Below are 27,491 nucleotides of genomic sequence, written 5' to 3'. Positions count from 1 at the left end.
CATTTTGTCTTGAGAAACCTCAAAAAGAATTTTAAGAAAACTCTGATTATCCCATTAGGCTTCTTTTGCCTTCCAATATTGTATTTCTAAAACACAGAAGTCCATCTAAGAACGATTTTTTTTTCATTTTGTAGCAAATAGAAATTTATCCTGCAAGTCCCTACAGAAACTTGAGAGAAAAATCAATGATCACTTTGACAAGAACAATGCTACTTTCTTCTGGACAGGTCACCTAGTTCCTAGTAACCTGTTCCCCTCTAAGGACAGTTTATTGAGAAAATCAGGCAAGTCCCTCCTGAGGTTTCTCAGTACTGTGGTACAAGTCACGCACAGTACACAAAGAACTTTAAACTTCACAACTACTGGGAAGCTATTTCTTAGTACACCTGTTTCATGAGTGAAAATCATTCTATTCTTCTGGTACAAAGAATAGCAGCTGCTGTGACCATTCCCATTTAGATTTGTCTGTGAAGACGGAATCAGTAAATGGAGTGGGACACATTATCCTTTCTTTGGAGATGAGTCACTATAGGCTATTACTTGAGAACACAGTCTTTTAAGTCAGACTAATGGGGTTTTGCATCCTGCTTCTAACCTTTACTGACTTTGTATCTTTGTATTCTTGGATATTTTTCTTAAATCTCTGAACTTCCATTTCACCGTTTGAAAAGAGCAGATAATACCAAAAGGGATGGTTCTATTCATTTATTTAGATGGCATTTATAAAACCATAAGTACAGGGGCTATCCATGATTAGTCCTCAGGAACAGTGAGTCATTTTTGTTTCTGTCATTATAGCTATCCACTTCATTTAGAGAAAGAGCCTATATATTTATACTTCAAAAATCTTCAAGGACATGGTTAAAACCTGAATGCAAGATGGTCTTGATGCTATAATTATGCTTTAAATTTTTTGAAACTTTTATAGCCTAAATCTATAGCTCTAAAAGATTTTTGAAGCTTTCATTGATTTAAAGGGGGGAAAAAAAGAAGCAATATTTGAGAAGTGGGATGAGAGCTCAGCGTATCAGGAGTGGGTAAAGCAGAGGTCGGGGTTACCTCCCCCAGGTCTGTATTGATTGTGTGATTGTTCGTCACAGCACCAAACCTGCCTCCCCGAGAACCCACATCATGTGCTTAATCCTCAGCAGACACTCCATTTCTGACAGTGGGGGAAAGTACGCATGGATTGAGTCCTCTCCCTTTGAAGTTCTCCTTTTCTCTCTCACAGTTATTTCCAGCTGTAATACAAAACTTGTGAGCGGGCTGCTTCTTAGTAAATCTGTGCCATTATAGCAATAGATAATAGGCAGGTGTCACAAGAGGGAAGAGGAATTCCCGCCTGCTAGTGCTGCTCTAAGTGCTTCTCACATAGTCCATGTGACAGCCCTATGAGATGGATACTGTTGCTGTTACCCCTGTTTTACAGAGGAGGGGACACAGGCACAGGGAACTTAGGTTATTGGCCCAAGCTGATGGTTCAGAAATGACAAACTCAGGCACCCTGGCTCCCAGGTATTCAAATAGGACCCTGAGTTGTCTCCAGGAGAAAGATAAAAATGACAACTAATTTAGTGTAACATTGATTTTTACATTTTTTTCCTTGTAACAATAGTAAATCCATTTAACATATATGAGATAATTAAAAACAGATAAATGAAGTATTTAAGATCTCAGAGCTCTTTAGTAATGAAGGCTGGATGACAACCCAGGTTTTCTTTCTATGAATGTTCTTTTTTTCCCCTTTTTTTATTGGAATATAATTGCTTTACAATGTTGTTAGTTTCTGCTGTACAATGAAGTGAATCAGCTATATGCATACATTTATCCCCTTGTTCTTGAGCCTCCTTCCAACACCCTCCCATCTCACGCCTCCAGGTCACCACAGGGCACTGAGCTGGGCTCCCTGTGCTGTACAGCAGCTCCCCACTAGCTATTTTACACATGATCGTGTGTGTCCAAATCTCACAACTCATCCCATCGCCATCCCATCTCCCCATGTCCACATGTCTGTTCTGTATGTCTATGTCTCTATTCCACCCTGCAAATAGATTCATCTATACCATTTTTCTAGAATCCACATATGTGCATTAATATATAATGTTTGTTTTTCTTTTTGACTTACTTTACTCTGTATGAATGCTCTTTTTGTTCTTGTGAACCAGAGCCTAACAGTTGTAAGACTGAATAGTAATTAGTCGGCAAACTAATTTGGTAACCACATTTTACCTGAAATTAAAATATTTGTTTACTTCTATAGATTAAGACTTTTGAAAGGCTAGAGTTAAAACCTCATCAAAAGGCACAACTTTAAATAATAATATAGATTACTTATTAAGACTTAAACAACTACATTGAATTTGGATAAAGAATATCAAGATAAAAAACAGGTATATACATTTTGAAGTAACCACTTACAAGGCAGCTCTTCAAGAAAAAAAAAAAAAGGTAATCCAGTTTTCTCTACTCTTACAGAAATACAGCTATTGTAACTTTAAAATATGCTATGAAATAGAGGAATATTTTCAAGCATAGAACAAGCTGGTAAAATAATATGAACTATGGATTATTATTGGTTGATTAAATTCTGTTTTATAGATTCAAAACTGATAAAGCATTATTACCATAACATATTATTAGATACAAGACAAAGCAGCAATAATAAACTATCAGTGGGCTGAGTATTACCCAGGGTTTATTAAGGAACAGAAATCTAATTTCCCTGATAGGGCTCAAATGAGAGGTGTGATAAATGCATAAAAGTTATCTCTTCTCTGTTTACAGCAAAGCATCGACTATAGCATAATTACGAGTATAGTACCTAACAAGCATTGCAAATACTAAGTCAGATGTGAGAGAAGGGTCAGGTTACTTAATTTTGGGGTCATAGTTTCCTCATCATTCAGATTAAAACATTGTTCAAGAGGATATCTTAGATTTCTTCCTGCTTCTAATAGTCTGTCCTCTATATAAAGCTGGTTGATACAGCTGCAGCAATATTCATTAATAATGAACATTAAAAAGGGTCCAACCCTGTGAACTATATTACTTTTGCCACAGTTCTAGCTTATGAGTTACATAGGTAAATAACCTCAGTCTACTCAGGATTTGTTATTTCTTTATTTAGTCGACAAACTTTGTAGCAAACTTCCTACTTACCTGGCTGTGTTCAAAGGGCAGGGGACACAGTGATAAGTGAGACCATGGTGCTTCTCCTAAAGAAACACATAGATGCCACATACTGGATTTAAAAATGCCTGTTTCTCCATCTAAAGGCTATCATAATACTCTTGCTATAGAAACTGTAGGTCCTTGAAGCTCTAGGTGAGGAATATAAGGAGTCTGTGACAATGAAGACAAGATTTGAGCTAGGTTTTATAGGCTAAATAGGAGTTTACTAGGGGAGATAGAGCAGTAAATATAGAGGGGGAGTCTATACGATGACACTAAATTAAAAATGGCCCAGTGAGCTTTGGCTCAGGGTCAGAAGAAAGAGGAGAGGGAGGAACAGTATTCCTTTAGAAGTGGATTATATGATGAATCATATAACAGAAAAAGGGCATGTCCTTGGATAGCATAGGGACCTGTCTGGGGAGCAGACACATGAGGAAAAAAACTTTAGGAGCAAGCAGAACTGATTCTGTTTTTTTCTTTTTTTTTTTTTTAATAATGTTATATACTTACTTATTTTGGCTGTGCTGTGTCTGCGCTGCTGCTTGGGCTTTTCTCTAGTTACAACAAGCTAGGACTACTCTCTAGTTGGTGCCTGGGCTTTTCACTGCAGTGGCTTCTCTTGCGTGGGGCACAGGCTCTAGGGCACTAGGGCTTCAGTAGTGTGGTTTCCAGGCTCTGGAGCACAGGCTCAATAGTTGTGCCTCATGGGCTCAGTTGCTCTGTGCCATGTGGGATCTTTCTGGTCCAGGGATCAAACCCGTGTCTCCTGCATTGGCCGGCAGAAGAACTGATTCTTAATCAAATGTCTTATCCTCACAGAGGGGTTGTTTCAACTGTCACTCTGAGGTTGGCCAATAGCCCAGTCAGGTGGCTACAGCTGCTGAGACTGGCAGGCTCACAGTCTCCCACCAAAATGTCCCTGATGGCATCAACTCCTGTCCCAGCATGGGGACGAAGACAAGCAGGAGTGTGCATAGATAATACATCAGTCCCAGTAACACAGCAGTGAGTCATGGGAGCCATTACAGTGGAGTCTCAGATGGGCCCAAAGGGACCCACCTACAGTCAGACTTGGGCAAGGGCCCCATTGGAGATGACCTCAGACCCCAAATCAGACACCACAATCCATTTATCCCTCATCTTTGTGCAAGGATTGCAGGGACCACACACAGTCACTTGTCCACTACACATGGTAAGCTCAAGAAATATCATTCTCCCACACCTGCCCTCTGAACTTTAACCATAGCATAGTGCCTCTGGTCATGCCTAGAGACAGAGAGCCATCGGTTTAATCCCCAGTGTTTATTTTCAAAAGTTAAGAGGTCTGGACAACAGTCAGTGAAGTCCTCAGACTTATCCCCAGGCACACAGGGAGGGTAGGGATAACACCCATTTCAGTTACGGGAGCCACTTGTCAGGGTTTGGCCACAAATTCTGTGGGCAAGGGAGCCAGGTTGAGCAGCTGGTCAAGAGTCTGTTGTCACAGGGAAGCTGATTTAGGAGGAGCCTGTGCTTCCACAGAAGGGGTGATGCCCAGTAGGCAGTGGCTGATGCTGCTCACATTCTGTTGTCTTGGAAGCGGCTGCTGTCAGGGGACTCTGAAGAAAGAGGATTTGTATACTGTGTCCCATGCGGTGAAATTCTCCTTTGCTAACTTGGGCAAAATTAACTCCAGAGAGCATCTATTTAGGTCCATAAGGTCTCTTAGGAACCTCTGTGCAAAGCAATCACAAAGAGCTCTACACTTTTTTTTTTTTTTCCCTTATGAAATGTTGACAGCTTTCTGCACTGCAGAATATACACCAATCAGTGCCAGGGATGTGCTCAGGGTTACTCAGCTCATGAGAGCTGATCATCTCTGGACCCACGAGAAGAGGCCCCAAGGGGTAGATACAGAACTGCTTCCCTAGCTTTATCTGAGCCCCTCTGTTGTATGCCTGATTTGACTCACTGAGCAAGTTAGGTAGAGTCAGCTGGGCTAAAAAGAAGGCCAAAGTACCAAGAAAACATACACAAAATTCTCTAGCATCCTCCAAGAACAGCCCACAGCTTCTGCCAGCACTTCCCAGGAACCACTGGCAAAATGCCCACAGAACCTTCAAACTCTTGCAGACAAACCACAAGCATCCCTCTAGAATGCCCCGTGGACTCCCCTTGCCCCCCACAAAGGTGCTCATTTGGGATTTTCAGGCTTTTCACTTTTCCCAAATGGCCTTATGCTTAATCAACTCACAAAATCTGTTCATCAAAAGAGCTAGGTGATCCGAAAAGAGCTAAGCCAATCAAAAATGAGCCAGAATTGAAGTCTCCATAACGCCTTTCATCACTTGTTGTGATAGTGTAAGAGGCTAAAATCAGAGAAAGCACCAACTCTCCCCCTGCTACATTTTCCTCTATGAAATAACATCACTCCAGAGTGTGATGGGGCTTCCCTGATGGCTCAGAAGGTAAAGAATCTGCCTGCAATGAGGGAGATCTGGGTTTAATCTCTCGGTCAGGAAGATACCCTGGAGAAGGGAATGGCTACCCCTTTCAGTATTCTTTTTTTTTTAATTTATTTATTTATTTTAATTGGAGGGTAATTATTTTACAATATTGTGGTGGTTTTTGCCATACATTGACATGAATCAGCCATGGGTGTACATGTGTTCCCCACCCTGAACCCCTCGCACCTCCCTCTCATCCCACCCCTCAGGGTCATCCCAGTGCACCAGCCCTGAGCACCCTGTCTCATGCATTGAACATGGACTGGCAATCTATTTCACATATGGTAATATACATGTTTCAATGCCATTCTCGCAAATCATCCCACCCTCACCTTCTCCCACAGAGTCCAAAAGTCTCTTCTGTACATCTGTGTCTCCTTTGCTGTCTCGCTTATAGGGTCATCGTTACCATCTTTGTAAATTCCATATATATACACTAATATACTGTATTGGTATTTTTCTTTATGACTTACTTCACTCTGTATAACAGGCTCCAGTTTCATCCACCTCATTAGAACTGATTCAAATGTATTCTTTTTAATGGCTGAGTAATACTCCATTGTGTATATGTACTACAGCTTTCTTATCCATTCATCTGCTGATGGACATCTAGGTTGCTTCCATGTCCTAGCTATCGTAAGCAGTGCTGTGATGAACATTGGGGTACATGTGTCTCTTTCAATTCTCCTTCCAGTATTCTTGCCAGGAAAATTCCACAAACAGAGGAGCCTGGTGGGCTACAGTCCATGAGATCACAAAGCGTCAGACATGACTGAGTGACTAACACTTTCAGTGCCTGGTGGATAAGCACAGGAGTAAGGGTGTCTCCCTGTAGCTGCTGCTAAGTCGCTTCAGTCGTGTCCGACTCTGTGCGTCCCCATAGACAGCAGCCCAGCAGGCTCCTCTGTCCATGGGATTCTCCAGGCAAGAACACTGGAGTGGGTTGCCATTTCCTTCTCCAATGCATGAAAGTGAAAAGTCAAAGTGAAGTTGCTCAGTTGTGTCTGACTCCTAGCAACCCCATGGACTGCAGCCTACCAGGCTCCTCCGTCCATGGGATTTTCCAGGCAAGAGTACTGGAGTGGGGTGCCATTGCCAAAAGATTCCTGCAGTGCAGAGAAAAGGCAGGAGTAGAAAATTACTGAATATTGAGTGACAGTCTGGAAGATACCTTCAAGTTTCCACAGTAAGAAGAGGCCCGAATGCAGGCACCTGGGATAGGAATACAGCGAGCACAAGAATGTGGCCAACCTGGGGTCCTGAGTCCTCCACTGTCGGGTGTTGCCTAGACACCAAGCTTCCTCTCTGAAGCCTGCCAGATCTGGACTAAAAAAAATCACACATTGGTTTTCTGGTCAGGAACCAGACTCTTTCTTCAATATGGTTTGCTAAGAAATTAAATTTCTGTCCTACGGGTAATAGAAAACCAAAGGTTTTCAAATGAGAAATGTCATGGGCTGCTTTGATTTTGTTTTTCTTAATTGGAACTATGGGGCATAAGATGAAGAGGAGAAAAAAAGTTAAGCAAAGAGAGAACTTTGCAGTAACCTAACTCCTTGGAAGAAAAGTTATGACCAACCTAGATAGCATATTGAAAAACAGAGCTATTACTTTGCCAACAAAGGTCCATCTAGTCAAGGCTATGGTTTTTCCAGTGGTCATGTATGGATGTGAGAGTTGGACTGTGAAGAAAGCTGAGCCCCAAAGAATTGATGCTTTTGAACTGTGGTGTTGGAGAAGACTCTTGAGAGTCCCTTGGACTGCAAGGAGATCCAACCAGTCCATTCTAAAGGAGATCAGTCCTGGGTGTTCTTTGGAAGGAATGATGCTAACGCTGAAACTCCAATACTTTGGCCACCTCATGTGAAGAGTTGACTCATTGGAAAAGACTCTGATGCTGGGAGGGATTGGGGGCAGGAGGAGAAGGGGACGACAGAGGATGAGATGGCTGGATGGCATCACCGACTCGATGGACGTGAGTCTGAGTGAACTCCGGGAGTTGGTGATGGACAGGAAGGCCTGGCATGCTGCAATTCATGGGGTCGCAAAGAGTCGGACACGACTGACCAACTGAACTGAACTGAAACAAATTCAGTTCTGAACCAGATAGTAAGAAGGGACAGACAAGTGTTTGGGTAAGCAGTTCAAGAATTAATTCAATAAGAACTGTTAACAAGTAGATATGGGAGATTAAAAAAAACAGTAAACAAATAACTGTCAATAGAAACTATTTTAGCTTTGGAGACATGGCATTGGAAATCTTTAGTGAAGACAGAAGGTATAAGACCAATAAGCTGAGAGAGAAGTTTATGATTAGTCTAAGGATTTCTAATTATTTTGACAAATAGCTAAATATTCTAAGTAAGGCCTGGATTTCATATGAGAGTTGGAGCCTATAAACTGATCTGGGAATTTACAGAAAGATGCTCACTGTGCCATTTATCCACATAACTGAATAAAAAACAAATGTATACCAAATGTATACTTCTTATCTAAAGTTTGGTTTCATGCTAAGTCACTTCAGTCATGTCTGACTCTTTGCAACCTTATGGACCATAGCCTGCCAGGCTCCTCTTTTCATGAGGATTCTCCAGGCAAGGATACTGAAGTGGTTTGCCATGTCCTCCTCTAGGGGATCTTCCTGAGCCAGGGATTGAACCAGTGTCTCTGGCATCTCCTGCATCACAGGCAGAGTCTTTACTGCTGAGCCACCCAGGAAGCTCTATCTGAACTTTAGAAAAATCTAATTTTCAGTTTGAATTGTAAATAGTCATATAATTCTTCACTTTTGCTCTTGGGCTCAGGGAGGACCTCCCCTAAGTATGCCACAAAGTCATACTGATTATTTTGAATTAAAATAAGTTAATAAATGGCCAATGCAAGAAGGACATTCTGACCATCCACTCTGTCTCCCTGAAAACAGGAAATAAACCTCCCCTGTGAAAGATGTACCCCCTGCATCTGGGGGTTGAAAGACACTCTTAATGTCAGAGACAGAGAATTCAGGCAGAGAAGCCAGAGAAAACAAACCACACTTCTTTCTAAATTTACTACCACAAGCCCAAACTGTTTTTAGATGATTCTTCACTAACTGATCATCCAAAGCCTAAATTTCCTTGACCTGTTAATTTCTCATAAATCCTTTGTCCAAAAATTATAAAAGCTGCCTGCTCTGGTCACTTCTAAGGTCCATTTTTGTAAGATTTCTATAAGGATGAAATAAAATTTCTTTCTTTTTCTTCCGTTAATCTGTCTTGTGTCAATTTTATTATTATTCCAGCCACAAAATCTTGTACAAAGTATTGGAGTTTTAGCTTTAGCATTAGTCCTACTAATGAATATTCAGGACTGAACTGAACTGAATCTGTCTTGTGTCAATTTTATTTTTACTCCAGCCACAAAAACTTAAGAATAGTAGAGGGGGAAATATTCCTCTCCCCAAACTATATTCACACAACTTTAAAGAGAATGACTGACCATCTAAATATGAAAATGGCTCTAGACAGAATTATGAACCATTATTATAGCATATCTGTAAAGTAATGGAACAGATTTACTGTTCAATTTGTGAAAAATAGATGATAGATAGATGCATATAATGTGTATATACACACACATTAAATACTATGTTCAGTTATACTGCATGGCACCAGTGGTTACTTATGAACAACATAAAATTGATTCAAGAAATTAAAAAGAGAATTGTTTCAGTGATTTTCTTTAAGTTTTATATTGCTATTCTTTTATACGTTGCTTTCTAGACTTAGCCAACTACTCTGAGCCACCAGAGATGACTTCCATGGATGGCCCATTGTTGAGCTTATATATCCTTCCTCCTAATGCCTCAACTCTAAATATTCATTGGAAGATCTGATGCTAAAGCTGAAGCTCTGATATTTGGGCCACCTGATGCAAAGATCCAACTCATTTGAAAAGACTCTGATGCTGGGAAGGATTGAAGGCAAAAGAAGAGGGCAGCAATGAATGAGATGGTTAGATGGCATCAATGACTCAATGGACATGAATTTGAGCAAACTCCTGGAGACACGAAAGACAGGAGAGGCCGGTGTGCTGCACTCCACGAGGTTGCAAAGAGTCAGAATGACTTACAACTGAACAACTAATGCCCGAATTTTTTTGTTTTGTTTTGTTTTTGCCTCTTATGTAGTTCAAACTCATCTAAATTTTCTTTTTTAGCAATTATAACTTAACAATACCTGTCTTAATTTGTTCAGTTTCATTTTTTTTTTTTAAACATCAGGGTTTTGGTTTTTTTTTTTTTCTGTAAACTATGCTTTTCTTTGTGGTATCTTTGGTCTTGTCAACCCTTGAACCGATATCTACCAGCACTTAACCTTTCGTGTTGTGTGCTACTTAAGGGCAGAGCTCTTGCCTTATTTACTTTGTATTTCCAAAAGCTGGGTCCAAAAAACTGTGACTAAGTGGATGAAAGGTCAACAAATTGATAATAAACCAGGAATTTTAGATTATTGGCTCAAGATATTACTTCCTTATTTCAAAGTTGAATTACCTTTATTAAAATCCGTGTACTGTCCTCTTATATTTGGTGACTTCATTATACCTTTAGAGAATGGAATTCGAAAAGTATTCCTTAATTCCAAAACTAAATATACAGTTACCAGATATCTGAAAAGCGACATCAAATAAAAATATGAAATGCTGTAATATGTCTTCTTGAAAAAAGAAATGAAAGATATAGCCATTATGTTTTTAAAAGTGAATAGAATTGAGATAAACTAAGATGAACAAGACAATATGTGCTTTAGACTGTCGCTTCTGATTTCTGAAATAAATGTTATTGTAGATTCCAGGTATTTAACCTGGAACAAACTGAAATTGATTCTGTCTAAACAAAACAAAACGGTATAAATAGTTCCCCTACCGAACAAAATGCTCAAAATTTTCTTTCACCTTCACATTTATTACTGTTCCTATGAAATAGATTCTTAATCTTGAGGTGTATTGATGTTTAATTTACCTTGGAAGCTTATGTATAAATAGTCAAACAGTAAGAGAAAGAGATGACTTATGGGATTTGGAAATGTGGTATTACAGGCTTCACCTTACAATGGAGGAGAAAATGAAACTTTCTTCCTACAGCATTTCATGGTAGTTAACCATAAAATAAAATTGACAGGTTGGCAACACTGTAAAAATCCTATACAAATACAGGTCATGGTATTCAGCCCTCAGTTGTGTCTCTGGGTAGCAATATTTCTGGACTTTCAGTTGGTTTAAACTCTGTTTTGGAATGTCAGTCCGGGTTGGCAGACAGAACAGCCCGACATACAAAGTCAAAGCTTAATAAGACTACTCAGAAAGCGGCAAACCACAAGGGCCTCATTACTGCACCAAATATGTAACTATCAGTTCCTCAGCAGAGGCCTTTACTTGATATGGTTTTGAACAATTTCCTGGGGTGGATAGGACAATAAAAGGCTCTGGGTGCTGTGTTCCTAATCCGAGTTTCCCATGTAATAGTAAAATGACCCCATTTATCTTCTGGTCTGCTTGTCATCCACTTAGACTATACCATATCAGACATCCTTAGCCTACTACAAGAAACTGATTCTGTACTCTATCATGATGAATGACTCACCCTAGACTGCCCAAGCTTTCCTTTCTTGGATCAAAGTCACCGGCACAGTTGCTGCCAAATGGATTTCAATTAATCCATCGAGGTGGGGGTAGGGGAAGCTATCAGTCAGCTTGAAAAAAAAAAAAAAAAATAGATCAATTAACCAAGAATTTTAAGCATCTTTTAAGTGCTGATCTTGGTGCAAGAGAATACTGGGGAAGAAAAACAGAAATTTTAGATGTAGCCCCTGCCCTCCAGTAGCTTATACCTAACCAAGGAGAAGCATAGAATAAAAAACCAGGCAACTGCTAAATTGGACGATACACAGCTAAGAGTTAAGCGGACGTGAGAAGAATAGTACTGAAACTACTAGACAAGTAATTCCCTGAACAGCAGGATTCCCTACAATTCCATCTCCTTTCCATTTTCCTGGCTTCTGTGTTACACAGCAACATAGCATGTTTGTTTTAGAGGCAATCTGGTGGTTCCACCTCTACTTACTGCTATTATTTCTAATATCCTTAGATCAAAGCGACTTGAAACCAAAAAGATATATTTGTTTAATACTATGTTATTTTCAGGTTTAGAATTTAACTTCCTTATAAACTTTCATTTAGAAATCTTGAATAAAAAGAAGTTTTAGTCAACAAACACTGAGCACCTTTAGAGTAAGTCCTAGGAAAACCTAAGAGTGGCAATAGTCTGTTCAGCTACCTGGAGACAATGCACATTACAGACACCTGAGGCTAATGAAAAATTTCATCTAATCTGATATAGGTCAGAATAGATTTAAGTTGGTTAATGACATATTGTGGTCCACTGGAGAAGAGAATGGCAAACCACTTCAGTATTCTTGCCTTGAGAATCCCATGAACAGTAGGAAAAGGCAAAATGATAGGATACTGAAAGAGGAACTCCCCAAGTCGGTAGGTGCCCAATATGCTACTGGAAATAAGTGGAGAAATAACTCCAGAAAGAATGAAGGGATGAGCCAAAGCAAAAACAATACCCAGTTGTGGATGTGATTGGTGATAGAAGCAAGGTCCAATGCTGTAAAGAGCAATATTGCATAGGAATCTGGAATGTTAGGTCCATGAATCAAGGCAAATTGGAAGTGGTCAAACAGGAGATGGCAAGAGTGAACGTTGACATACTAGGAATCACTGAACTAAAATGGACTGGAATGGGTGAATTTAACTCAGATGACCATTATATCTACAAAGTGGACAGGAATCCCTTAGAAGAAATGGAGTAGCCATCATAGTCAACAAAAGGGTCCAAAATGCAGTACTTGGATACAATCTCAAAACCTACAGCATGATCTCTGTTCATTTCCAAGGCAAACCATTCAATACCACGGTAATCCAAGCCTATGCCCCAGCTAGTAACGCTGAAGTAGCTGAAGTTGAATGGTTCTATGAAGACCTACAAGACCTTTTAGAACTAACACCAAAAAAAAAAAAAAAAAACTAACACCCAAAAAAGATGTTCTTTTCATTATAGGGCACTGGAATGCAAAAGTAGAAAGTCAAGAAACACCTGGGGTACCAGGCAAATTTGGCCTTGGAATACGGAATGAAACACGGCAAAGGCTAATAGAGTTTTGCCAAGAGAACGCACTGGTCATAGCAAACACCCACTTCCAACAACACAAAAGAACTCTACACATGGACATCACCAGATGGTCAACACCAAAATCAGATTGATTATATTCTTTGCAGCCAAAGATGGAGAAGCTCTATACAGTCAGCAAAAACAAGACCGGGAGCTGACTGTGGCTCAGATCATGAGCTCCTTATTGCCAAATTCAGACTGAAATTGAAGAAAGCAGGGAAAACCACTAGACCATTCAGGTATGACCTAAATCAAATCCCTTATGTTTATACAGTGGAAGTGAGAAATACATTTAAGGGACTAGATCTGACAGATAGAGTGCCAGATGAACTATGGATGGAGGTTCGTGATATTGTACAGGAGACAGGGATCAAGACCATCCCCATGGAAAAGAAATGTAAAAAAGCAAAACAGCTGTCTGGGGAGGCCTTACAAATAGCTGTGAATAGAAGAGAAGTGAAAAGCAATGGAGAGAAAAAAAGAAAAGCAATGGAGAAAAGGAAAGATATAAGCATCTGAATGCAGAGTTCCAAAGAATAGCAAGGAGAGATAAGAAAGCCTTCCTCAGCAATCAATTCAAAGAAATAGAGGAAAACAACAGAATGGGAAAGACTAGAGATATCTTCAAGAAAATGAGAGATACCAAGGGAACATTTCACACAAAGATGGGCTTGAAAAAGGACAGAAATGGTATGGGCCCAACAGAAGCAGAAGATATTAAGAAGAGGTGGCAAGAATACACAGAAGAACTGTACAAAAAAGATCTTCACGACCAAGATAGCCATGATGGTGTGATCACTCAGCTAGAGCCAGACATCTTGGAATGTGAAGTCAAGTGGGCCTTAAAAGCATCACTACGAACAAAGCTAGTGGAGGTGATGGAATTCCAGTTGAGCTATTTCAAATCCTTAAAGATGATGCTGTGAAAGTGCTGCACTCAATATGCCAGCAAATTTGGAAAACTCAGCAGTAGCCACAGGACTGGACAAGGTCAGTTTTCATTCCAACACCAAAGAAAGGCAATGCCAAAGAATGCTCAAACTACCGCACAATTGCACTCATCTCACACGCTAGTAAAGTAATGCTCAAAATTCTCCAAGCTAGGCTTCAGCAATATGTGAACCATGAACTTCCAGATGTTCAAGGTAAATTTATAAAAGGCAGAAGAACCAGAGATCAAATTGACAACATCCACTGGATCATGGAAAAAGCAAGAGAGTTCAAGAAAAAACATCTATTTCAGCTTTATTGACTATGCCAAAACCTTTGACTGTGTGGATCACAATAAACTGTAGAAAATTCTGAAAGAGATGGAAATACCAGACCACCTGACCTGCCTCTTGAGAAACCAATATGCAGGTCAGGAAGCAACAGTTAGAACTGGGCATGGAACAACAGACTGGTTCCAAATAGGAAAAGGAGTATGTCAAGGCTGTAAACTGTCACACTACTTATTTAACTTCTATGCAGAGTACATCATGAGAAACGCTGAGCTGGAAGAAGCACAAGCTGGAATCAAGATTGCCGGGAGAACTATCAATAACCTCAGCTATGCAGATGACACCACCCTTCTGGCAGAAAGTGAAGAGGAACTAAAAAGCCTCTTGATGAAAGTGAAAGAGGAGAGTGAAAAGGTTGGCTTAAAGCACAACATTTAGAAAACTAAGATCATGGCATCTGGTCCCATCACTTCATGGGAAATAGATGGTGAAACAGTGGAAACAGTGTCAGACTTTATTTTGGGGGGCTCCAAAATCACTGCAGATGGTGATTGCAGCCATGAAATTAAAAGACACCACTGGTGTACATGTGTTCCCAATCCCCCTCCCATCTCCCTCCCCATACCATCCCTCTGGGTCATCCCAGTGCACCGGTGGCAGATTAATGTTGATGTATGGCAAAACCAGTACAATATTGTAAAGTAATTAGCCTCTAATTAAAATAAATTTAAATTAAAAATAAATAAATAAAAATAAAAGAAGCTTACTCCTTGGAAAGAAAGTTATGACCAACCTAGAGAGCATATTAAAAACCAGAGACATTACTCTGCCAACAAATGTCCGTCTAGTCAAGGCTATGGTTTTTCCAGTTGTTATGTATGGATGTGAGAGTTGGACTATGAATAAAGCTGAGCGCCGCAGAATTGATGATTTTAAACTGTGGTGTTTAGAAGACTCTGAGAGTCCCTTGGACTGCAAGGAGATCCAACCAGTCCATTCTGAAGATCAGTCCTGGGTGTTCATTGGAAGGACTGATGCTAAAGCTGAAACTCCAATACTTTGGCCACCTCATGTGAAGAGTTGACTCATTGGAAAAGACTCTGATGCTGGGAGGGATTGGGGGCAGGAAGAGAAGGGGACGACAGAGGATGAGATAGCTGGATGGCATCACTGACTCGATGGACATGAGTATGAGTGAACTCTGGGAGTTGGTGATGGACAGCGAGGCCTGGCGTACTGCGATTCATGGGGTCTCAGAGTCGGACACAACTGAGCGACTGAACTGACTGACTGACTAAAGACATATTATGCTCATTCAAAATACTGAAAAGAAAATTCAGTCTACAAAGAGAAAAAGCCTACTGGCCCTTATAAATCCTGTTTTTAGAGCTTAAACCAGTCAATCTTAAGAGAAATCAACCCTGAATATTCATTGGAAGGGTTGATGCTGAGGTCGAAACCCCAGTATTTTGTCACCTGATGCAAAAGCTTACTCATTAGAAAAGTCCCTGATGCTGGGAAAGATTGAGAGCAGAAGGAAAAGAGGGCATCAGAGGATGAGATGTCTGGATGGCACCACCAATACAATGGATATGCACTTGGGCAAACTTTATGAGATAGTGAGGGACAGAGGGACCTGGTGTGCTACAATCCATGGGTTCACAAAGAATCGGACACAACTCGGTGACTGAACAACAGAGCTTAAAAGGAAGTGTGACTCAAATGTGATTTATAACATATGTGTTTATATACAGCTCTTCACAGTGATGTGTTTGTAAAGGAAGTTTTCTAAAAGACATTTTCAACATTACACAGACACTGTAACAAAACTGCAAAAACTGAAGGCCATTATTTCAATTAGGATTTGACATTTAATTGAGAAACACTCAAAGATGTTCCTGGAATTGAGTTGATTGTAGTCAAAGCGAAAGGCTGTTCACTAGTTTAACCAGCGGTTTTCTTTTTTGTTAGCATGTGTGTCTCTGTGTGTAAACTTTTAATCATTCTGAAATTCCTTTAAATAATAATATAACAATGGGATTTCATTTTAGACAATGGCAGATATTCAGTTAATGAGTTCTTTTTTAAAATAGTACTTCAATATTAGTAACTTTACATGATAAATTCTAGAACAACATCACAATTTCACTGAACTCTTAGAATGAAGTTTAAAAAAAAATCACTCAAAGAAAGTTTAAACATAGTAAAATCATTATTTTACTTTTTTTGATCTACTAATATTGAAAGTTGCTGGAACTCTTACAATAAACTATTGCTCTTTTCCAGGGAAAGTTTGAAAGACTTTTGCACAAATTTTCTATATATGGGTGTTTTGAGAGTATTGGTATAACGAGAAGCTACAGAAAGTGGCAGACAATTCAGTTTCATTCAAGACAGTGCTGTGGGAACAAAGCATCCCAAAGCTTTCTTAGAAAGTTAAAATTTCCCAGGAGTCATTGAAGGGTCTCCCAGGTTGTCTGTATTAAATAAAGCCATTCTAGAAGGAACCTGAAGATAAGGAGAAAGCATTTAATGGTAGGAAAAAAGAACAAACCTGGAGCTAGACGTGCTAGCTCAAATCTGAAGACCTGTCATTGGGATGGACTAGGATTTTTGAGGTCTTATTCCTGTCAAACAAAACTTTGGGGCATAGGTGAACAGTGGGGTCCTCTGAATCCTCTAAGAAGTTCATGTCACTACTAAAGTTGAATCAAGTCAACTACTGCATGCATTACTTTTGTTTCCCTTTACTATGAAATAGTTACAGCCAGAATGTGACCACATGAAAATTAAACTCTATTAGCAAAAAGTTTCCTTTCTGCTTGGGGAAGAAAAATGCAAAGGCCTGTGTGAAGCAACAATCTTCCTATTTTAGTTTGTGAAATTTATCCATCATAAACCCTACCCAGTTATCCAGAAAGTTAAGTTGGGGGGAGGAGGGGAAAGTTAGGATCAGGGAGGTGGAACCCTCTTCTTAAAAGAGAAATAAACCCAATAGAAAATAATTTGTGGTTACCAAAGGAAAAATTGAAGGCAGGAGGAGAAGGGGATGACAGAGGATGAGATGGTTGGATGGCATCACCAGTTTGATGGACATGAGTTTGAGCAAGTTCTAGGAGTTGGTGATGGACAGGGAAGCTTGGGGTGCTGCAGTCCATGGGGTCACAAAGAGTCAGACACGACTAAGTGACTGAACTGAACTGAACTTACCAAAGGGTAAAGCTGGGAGAGATAAATTAGGAGTTTGGGATTAACAGAGACACGCTAATATATATAAAACAGATTACAAAAAAAAGGACTTATTTTAAGCACAGGGAACTGTATTCAGTCTTGTAATAATCTGCAAGGGAAAAGAATCTATAAAAGGATAGATATATTTATCGGGGAGATGAATAGGACAGGTGAATCCCATTTAGTTTACCTTAGTGTTGAAAGATCATGAACAGCAGTAAGAGCTGTTTCTGAGAGAAGAGAATGAACTGGTACTTGCTTATGTTTTAGATCTTCTATAAATGTGCCCAAAGCTGCATCTCCCAGCCACCCAAGGCATACAAGACACTTCTGGATACTTGGCAGGACCTCCATCCGAGGTATCTAGGGGAAAAGTGGCCTAATGGGAAGAGTGTGAACCTGGAGCCAGTGGGCAAGCAACTCTTTCCAGGAATGAGCCTTAAAACCGAGCTAAAAAATTATACTCTAACTAGAGTCCTCAAAGAGTCCCTCCACACCTTCAAAGCAGGAGATTTGGGAATTAAGTCAAAGGAGACCTGAAAAATCCAGCTTGTCTGGGATTCCTCAGTTTTAGTTCTGAAATTCTTGCGTCCCAGAAAATTTTTCAGCCCTGGACAAGCTGAGAAGGTTGGGTAAGGACATGTAAGTTGCAGAGTCAAATTTTGTGTCTGGTTCCTCTTCACCACTGAGATAAGAGGTGGTTTGTGAAACAGTTTTGAGTAAGGATGCCATACTTTTTTGCTATGTAATAATGTGGAGAAAGAAATATTGCCTAACTATTACTAAAATGATTAATAAAGAAAGAGTTACTTTATTATGAGGAAAAAAGGCCATAATTTTTTATGAATGAGTTATAGAAGGTAAGCCTCGCCCAGTGTTCTACCTCGACTTTAAGGGCTAAAAGTCAGTTAGCTTCCAGCTTTAGAAGGTTTGATGTTTAGATTCTTCTCCTTTATAAAGGGAAAAGAATCTGGGGTAGAGTGGAAGTGGTGGGGTCAACAGGCAGCCAGTCAAGTTTACAGAGCTGAATGATGTGGCCTCTCTGTGAACACCTACCCATCTCCAGTAAAGTCAACTCCATTGATCAATGCTTGGTGAGATCTTTGTCCTTTTGAATCTGGAGAAATGATTGAGTGTGAAAGTGAGCCAGCCCTGTGGAAGTCAAGATCAAAAACAGAGGAAACCTGGGGAAGATAGACTCACACCTAAGGACCAGACTGTCATTCTCCAGAGGTTACTAAATTCAGGTCACTTCAAGAAGGCTTTTGCTCGAAATGTCTTCTTTTCAGAAAGACAGCTCCTTATAACCCTGTACAAGATAGCCACAACCTATTCCCATCAACCTCTGTCCTTTCACCCCGGTCTTATCTTTCCTGACACTTTTCTCCACCTGACACTTTACATGGTGGAATTTTAGGAAGTTCAAAATATAATACCCGATTCTTATCCTCCCACATTTAAATTGAATTGAAAATTAAAGCAGAGGAGAAAAAAAGAAGAATTTCAAGCTTCAGCTTCAGTGCAGAGAAAGACAATGTTGGGATCCTCTCTCCCGAGCCCACAGGGGAGTGTGGCTCAGATCTGTTGTGTACCTTTCCTAACCATGACAGCTGCTTCTTGGTACTCTGCTGCCAGGCAAGGAAAAGAACAAATTTCCATGTGAAAGGAGAGGCCAAGAGAGTCACATGGGCTTGAGCTCATCCACAGAGACACAGAAACAGGGGAAAGTTGGTCACAGTGCCCTAAACAGTGTATGTTTGATTACTTGTTTAAAATGTAAGCCCCATTAGGAAAGACTGTCTGTTTTGAGAGCTAACGAATCTCTAGTGTCTAGAACAGGGTCTGGCATTTGATAAATTTTAGTTGAATTAACAAATTCACTGGGGAGAGGCTAATTAATTTCAACCAAGGGGCAGTGGAGACCTTGGATGACATCCGGGAAATGTGACTTTTAGTTAATTAGAAGACATTCAGGCGGCATTGTCAACATGGTGATATGCTACCCAGATCCTCCCTTGAGGAAAGACCAGCTCCCCAGCTGCAAGGAAAGGTTTCAACAGAGAGTCTGCAGTCATGAGCTGCTTCAGGATCTGCCTCCAACAGCCAGAATCACACTTTCCCTTACATGGCATTGTACATCTACTGTACAAAGTGGGAGTCTAAGAATATGGTCATTCAGAGCAACTGCAGGTCTCTTCTGATAGGCAGCAATTGCTCTGAAGCATCCCATTGAGTCAGCTGAGATTTTCTCAGCCTGAACCATGATCCAACATTTCTCTCTGCCCAAGCATTCTTCCTCTCCCTTCCTCTCATAAGTGTCAATGCTTAATGATAATTTTACACACTTAACTCTGTTCTCTGCATCCACTTCTGGAGAATGCAACCTATGACAGCAGGGTCATGCTCCAGAGAAATGGACGTGTCAACTTGGACTTGAGGAGAGAGGTCTTGGCATGGATGCCTTTTAGGGAGTGATCGCCATACATGGACACCAAAACCCTATGAATCTGTACATTTTTTACAGGGAGAAGAACTGTGGGAAGTGAAAATAGAAAACAGAAATAGTAAGAAAGAATCTGAAGAAATGCCAGTGCTTAAGGATGGAAGGAGAGTCCACAGTGTAACACACTGACCTAGGAAGATAGGATGGAAAAGCATACACCATATTTTCACTTAGGTGACATTGGTATCTGTGAAGAGGGGGATATTTCAATTACTGTGTTATGAATTGTGTGAACAAGAAAAGGGGATGGTTAAAGATATTCTTTACATTCAAGAATTTTGGACAAAAGGAGAGGATTGCTACAATGGCAACAAATAGGTAACAAGAGGGACATAGAGAAGAGAAGAAAAAATAACAGCAAAAGGCAGGCATGTCAGGGAGGAAAGATAGCAGCCAAGATTAAAAACTGCCACAGGAAAGGAGGTGACAGTCACTGCCAGGAGTGATGTGTAAGAGAAGAGCAGAATGCCAGCTGCAAGAATTCAGGTAAAACAAAACAGGCTAAAACACTTCTGTAAAGTTGACGTAATCAGTAGCAACCTATAGGAAGAACACATTTAGAAAGTATGCACTGTTTCATCCTATGGAATATACCTGAGAGATTTTTTTTTTTTCCTAAAAATGAAAAACCCAAGGAACTATTCAAACAGGACATCATCAAGCCATGGAAAGCTTAACAGGCTACTGTCCTACTGTTGCAGACAAAAAGGTGATATTTTGAGGAGAGCTCAAAGTGCACTGGAGAAGCATCTTTGCAACACCTCTGAATGCCACAATAGGCATCTGTTCATCTGCTTCTTGATTTTTTCTTTCCCTTTTTCTTCTTTTCATTTTCTGTATACAGAAAAAAAAAATATATATATATATATGCATACTAAGTTGCTTGAGTCAAGTCTGACTCTTTGCAACCTCATGGACTGTAGCCTGCATGGCTCCTCTGTCCATGAGGTTCTCCAGGCAAGAATACTAGAGTGCATTGCCATGCTTTCCTCCAAGGGATCTTCCCAACCCAGGGATCGAACCCATATCTCTTATGCCTCCTGCATTGGCAGGCAGGTTCTTTACCACTGGCACCACCTAGGAAGCCCATATATAATTATCAGTTCTATTGAGTTCACTCACTAAGTCATGTCCGACTCTTTGCGACCCCATGAATCACAGCACGCCAGGCCTCCCTGTCCATCACCAACTCCCAGAGTCGACTCAAACTCATGTCCATCGAGTCGGTGATGCCATCCAGCCATCTCATCCTCTGTCATCCCCTTCTCCTCCTGCCCCCAATCCCTCCCAGCATCAAGGTCTTTTCCAATGAGTCAATTCTTCGCATGAGGTGGCCAAAGTACTGGAGTTTCAGCCTCATCATCAGTCCTTTCAATGAACACCCAGGACTGATCTCCTTTAGAATGGACTGGTTAGATCTCCTTGCAGTCCAAGGGACTCTCAAGGGTCTTCTCCAACACCACAGTTCAAAAGCATCAATTCTTCAGTGCTCAGCTTTCTTTATAGTCCAACTCTCACATCCATACATGACCACAGGAAAAACCATAGCCTTGACTAGATGGCTTTGCCTTTGCCTTTGTTGGCAAAGTAATATCTCTGCTTTTCAGTATGCTATCTAGGCTGGTTATAACTTTCCTTCCATGGAAATGAAACTAAATGTTTGGAGAATATTATTCACCATTAACTTACCATTGTAATATTATTTACTTTAACTTATTATAAGTTGATCAAATCACATAATTAAATGTATTATGCTTCAAAATGACTAGTTTTTTTTTTAACTAGGTATGGAAATGCTAGCCAAGTATACTAAAAGTTTGTATATCAACAGATGTACGACTAATTTTATGTAGGGCAGATGTTGAGAAAAGGGGGAGAAGCATATTTTAAATCCCTGAGGTGCTTTTTTTTTTTCCAGTCCCCACAGTTGTAGAAAATATAAAACTATTTTTCTCTGAAGATTGGATTCTTTTCAAAGAGTTCCTTGTACTCTTTCCTCTGTTGCCCTAATATGATCAAAGTAGCTGTTGTCTCAGGTAGAATTCAAATGGTGTCCCCTCAAGATTTCCATCACCTGACTATTTAGTCAAAATTAATTAAATTTCTTCTGTGATGGAAATTTTTAGGGGAAATTGAGGTTACTAATCAGCTAGGTATAAAAATAAGATATTAATCTTAGTGAGCTCATTATAATCACTTCCACCTCTAGGAGAATAGAGGAAAGGCAGAGAATCAAGTCAGACAAATGCGCAAGAGGGGAAGTTAACAGAGGACGTCAGAGAGAGAGGAAGTGTGAGAAGGAATCAGTTCATCATTGCTGCTTTGGAGATAAAGTGGACCATGAGCTAAAGAATTCAGGAGACGGCTACAGAGAGCAAACCCCGCTGACAACTACAGGGGAACATCAGTCCTACAATCGCAAGGAACTGAATTCTGGCAATGACCTGAATGAACCTGGGACAAGATTCTTCCTTACAGCTTCCAGAAAAGAATAATGCCTGGCTGAAATCTTGATTCTGGCCTTGTGAGATCAAGCCAAGATTCAGCTTAGTGAGGCTATGCCAAAATTCTGACCTGTGGAGAATGAGATAATAAATGGGTGATGATTAAGCTGCTCAATTGGTGGTCAGTCAGTTCAGTCGCTCAGTTGTGTCCAACTTTTTGCAACCCCATGAACCACAGCACACCAGGCCTCCCTGTCCATCACAAACTCCCAGAGTTCACTCAAACTCATGTCCATCGAGTCGGTGATGCCATCCAGCCATCTCATCCTCTGTCATCCCCTTCTCCTCCTGCCCCCAATCCCTCCCAGCATCAGAGTCTTTTCCAATGAGTCAACTCTTCACATGAGGTGGCCAAAGCACTGGAGTTTCAGCTTTAGCATCAGTCCTTCCAAAGAACACTCAGGACAGATCTCCTTTAGAATGGACTGGGTGGATCTCCTTGCAGTCCAAGGGACTCTCAAGAGTCTTCTCCAACACCACAGTTCAAAAGCATCAATTCTTCGGTGCTCAGCTTTCTTCACAGTCCAACTCTCACATCCATACATAACCACTGGAAAAACCATAGCCTTGACTAGACGGACCTTTGTTGGCAAAGTAATGTCTCTGCTTTTGAATATGCTATCTAGGTTGGTCATAATTTTCCTTCCAAGGAGTAAGTGTTTTTTAATTTCATGGCCATAATCACCATCTGCAGTGATTTTTGTAGCTTGTTACAATAGCAAAATAAGACAGTGCAACTAAAGACCACTTAAATAACATTGCAAGTTTTTACTCCTAATTAAGTCTTCACTGCTCTATAAGTAGATTCTCTGTTCAATAGTTCTTGATTTCAATTTTTCTAAAATTCACTATATATCATGCATAATGTACATAAATCGATAGGTGCTATCTTTCCCTTCATAACATTGGAAAATCACTGTCTGTGCAGTACAAAATAATGAGTTTCTACAACTGATACCATTGGAAGAACAATTATCTATGAATTGAAAACATTTTAGTAAGTGCTTAACATACATACCAATTAAATTCACCCCACCATAATCTGCATGAGATTAAACATGAGTTCATCAAGTGCCTCTAGCATCATTTGAAATTCCTTGGAATCTACTAAAAATAACCCAACTTAAATGGAACTAAGCTCTAAAGTATAACTTGTAGAGGTAGCAGAACTTAAAACAAGAGTACAGCTTTTATCATTTAAACAAAACTTTAATTTTTAAGGTTTTAAAACATAAAGCATTTTTCTCACTCTTTGGCAACAGAGGTGAACCATTTTTCATGAATACATTGAAACAGAAGCAGTACAGCTTGAAAATAATGTGTATAATACTTAAATTCAGAGTGCAAGGAGATTTTTCCATGGTTGTTTGATTCATTCATGGGTTTCCTATCTACCTTAAATTTTTATTAATCTTCTGATTCCTGCTTCTAAATCTAGGGTTTAATAAGTATGCTAATCTCTTAAACATATTCCATTAATGTCCTAGTGGCCACTAGAACATAAAAATACTCATGTTATTCCTTAACCATCTCGAAAGAAAAGAACAAAATATGTCATAGTTCATCTATTTAAAATCAATTGACTGCTGGGCCATTCTATCTTTAAATATCATTGGAAAATCATTGTCTGTGCAGTACAAAATAATGGGCCATTCTGTCTTCACTTTGGGTTGATTGGCAAATAATTAACATGATTTAGCCTATAAATATTATTATTCCATGTTCTCTCATATTCTAGTGTTTCCTTCTAATATAAAAACTTGCCTCAGCTATGTCTTTTTGCTGACTGAGAAAGTCATGGCCCAGTGTTATTTTTCCAACACATTTAGCTCTTTGATTTTGAATAAATGTTAACCATTCCAATAGAAGAGCATAATGACCATGCTAAATGCAACTGTAAATCAATTATACCTTCTTTGAATTGTCAAAAAGTAAAGATAATTCTTTCATATGGTGCAGCAAGATAGACACCTGATTAAAATAGACATTCCTAATGAACTTCAGATGAGCTGCCAGGTGAAGCACAGATCCTATTACAAGATATTATATCCTATTTGGATATGATGTGAATTTTCTTGAGTGAAGGGCAATAAGGATGTAATGAGAGCTGACATTGGCAAGGATTCAATTGTTAAAATACCTGATTTTTTAACTGTATATTAAATAATAAGATGCTGCCAATGCATTGAATCATGACATTTAAAAGAAACCATCTTGTTACATTCTTCATCTTTATCTAGGAATCATAAGTCCCTGCAGAGAAGGCAATGGCACCCCACTCCAGTACTCTTGCCTGGAAAATCCCATGGATGGAGGAGCCTGGTAGGCTGCAGTCCGTGGGGTTGCTAAAAGTCAGACACAACTGAGTGACTTTGCTTTCACTTTTCACTTTCATGCATTGGAGAAGCAAACGGCAACCCACTCCAGTGTTCTTGCCTGGAGAATCCCAGGGATGGGGGAACCTGGTGGGCGGCCGTCTATGGGGTCGCACAGAGTCAGACACGACTGAAGTGACTTAGCAGCAGCAGCAGTAGCAGCATAAGTCCCTGAAGCAGTGAGGATAATGTTTAAAAACTTGTACTGAAACCAGTCCCATCCAGGTTTGAGTCTGTTTCACCACTTTCATTAGCTACATGATAATGACTAGGTTATTCAATCCTGATAGGCCTCAGTTTTCTTTCATTTAAATGAGGATAGCACCTACTGCTTAGAAATGCTAAGACTAAATAAAATGTGGTGTATAGGCACATACCATCAAACTTGGTACAAAGTGCCTAGGAAATGGTATTTGTCAACAATGTCATCATTCTCACTGTTATGCTGCTGTGATAGAAAGAGAATTGTTTTAAGAACTGAATCACTTTGGGTATGACATAGGGCAAGACCTTTAGCCACGTGGAATATATTTTTTCATTGGTAAAAAATTATAAAACCTTAAAGTTGGCTGTGCAATTTAGGTGACATAACGTAACAGGTGCTCAATGAATGTTTCCTTGTTTTTCTCCTCTGCCTTTTTTTTTTTTTTTCCCTTACCAAGGTCCATCTTTAATGCTAAAGTGTTACTTGGTGGTACATTGTTTTCTACTAGGTAATGTATTTGTATTATTTCTGATAGAAATCTTGAAACCCAATTCTTAAGCAATGGTCATGTTAATAACTTATGCTACTATGGTAGATTTTGTAACATATATTTGCGGGATCAATCCTTTCAGAAATTCTAACATGTTGCTTTCATGGATTAACCTTTGGTAATTCGTACACTTTCTCCAAAGAATTTTTGCCATTGGCTAATAGTCTTCTCTGCTTATCCAATATCTCCCACCTTGCCAGTCAACTTAAACATTCCTGTGAATGAGCCACTTAGGCTATGTCAAAGAGGGAGAAGTTTCCTCTACCCTTCTAAGTTCTTCTGGCTGATTTACAAATTAAATTGACATGAGGCAGTTTAATGGAAGATAATCAAACAAACTTTGACAACATAAGTACATGGGAGAGACCTAGGTAAACTCAGTAACTCACCAAGGTGGCCAAAGCACTTGCCTTAATATCATCCTCAGCTAAAGACAAAAGAAGACGCTGACGGAGGAAAAAGTTATGGGAGGTGACCAGGAAAAGCACAGTTAACAAAGGTAAGACTGTTATTCAGATTTAGGTCTTTGCTGTCTCCACTGAAGAGTTTTTTCAAGTTTTGTCACATGTTTCTTCCTTGTTCATCAACAGAGATGCCTTTACAAATAGAAATTTCCCTTATAAATGTAAATGTTTCTTATCAAAGAGTAACTTCCTCGTGGTTTCCAGAGTTTCTCCCAAGCCTCCTGTTTCTTAGAAAATACCTAGCTTAAAATAATTACTACACCTAAAAGACATATTTTGGGGTGACAAATTCCACTTCCCTATGGATTTTAACCTTACAGTTGTTTGACTTGTTTAATTCCAGTGACTTTTAATCTCCATTACACACACATACACACTTACACACACATGCACGTACACACACATACTTTATTTGGTTTAAAATTCATTCTTTTTCTTCCCATACCTACTTCTTGTGCTACATTTTCTTCTCCATTAATATCACAAGGTAGTTGCCTGAGCCGAGAAACTTGGAGTCATCCTTAAGTCTTTCGTCACCATCCTTCCCATTTCAAACCTAGACTTTGTCAGACATTTATAAAAATTAGCTCCCAAATGTATGCCATTATACTCAAAACATAATTACTTGGCAACATGTACTGTCTCTTCCTAGAGTATTAGCTCTTCAAAACAAGAACTCTATGTCTCTTCCTCTGTATACTTCTCTTTCTCTCAACTTAATATCTGTACTGCCTTGTAACATTCATGAGACATAAGGAGTTTTTAGAATAAATGAGTGAATTATTAAATGACTGTATGAATAGATTAAATAAAGTGAACAAGACAAGGTCATTTACTTTTCAACATATTATTTTAAAGATTAGTAAGGAACTACTTTACAACATATTATTTTAAAGATTAGTGAGGAATATACATTAATAATTATTATAAAAGAAGAAAACTGTCTACTGAAAAAAATGTACAATGTGAGATTTGTGAGATCAGTTTTATTTGAGACAAAATGAAGACTATGGCCTGTCTAGCTCTGAGTAACTGCTCCCAAGAGGTAACAGCGAGGTCAGTCCGTATGTGATTTTGATGAAGGGGGTACATGCAGTCAAGCACATATCTCTGTAGAAACTCGCTACTAGTCATGAGGAGCAGATGTCTCCACTAATGATTTTTAGTGCTTTTCCAGGTATGAGAAGATGCAAGAAATTGAGTTCATAAGATCTTCTCCTGAAAATATCTAATTATCTGAAGGCTTATTCTGCCAGTTTTCCTACAGAGTACCTCATTCCTGAACTCCTTTCAGGGGGTGTTAAAGATCAGTGACTACTAGTGGTTAATGATCTAATCCTTATAGAGGCAGATGGTGACTGACATTCTTCAGTTTACAAAAGTAATAAGTTCCAAATGATAAATACAGACAAATTGTCAGAAGCTTGCAAAGAGACGCTATGTACTCTTTCTGGAAGATAAAATATAAGAGAGCAGAAAAGATTTTAGAATGAAATATTTGAGTCCAGGCTTGAATACAACATACATTTTGATCTTTAAAAAGGGGGGTAGATTTTTCTAGCACGA

Source organism: Bubalus bubalis, chromosome 17 (assembly GCF_019923935.1).
Source record: "Bubalus bubalis isolate 160015118507 breed Murrah chromosome 17, NDDB_SH_1, whole genome shotgun sequence".
In the NCBI taxonomy this organism is placed as follows: domain Eukaryota; kingdom Metazoa; phylum Chordata; class Mammalia; order Artiodactyla; family Bovidae; genus Bubalus; species Bubalus bubalis.
The sequence above is the reverse complement of the archived record's forward strand: the minus strand, read 5'-3'. Positions refer to the sequence as shown.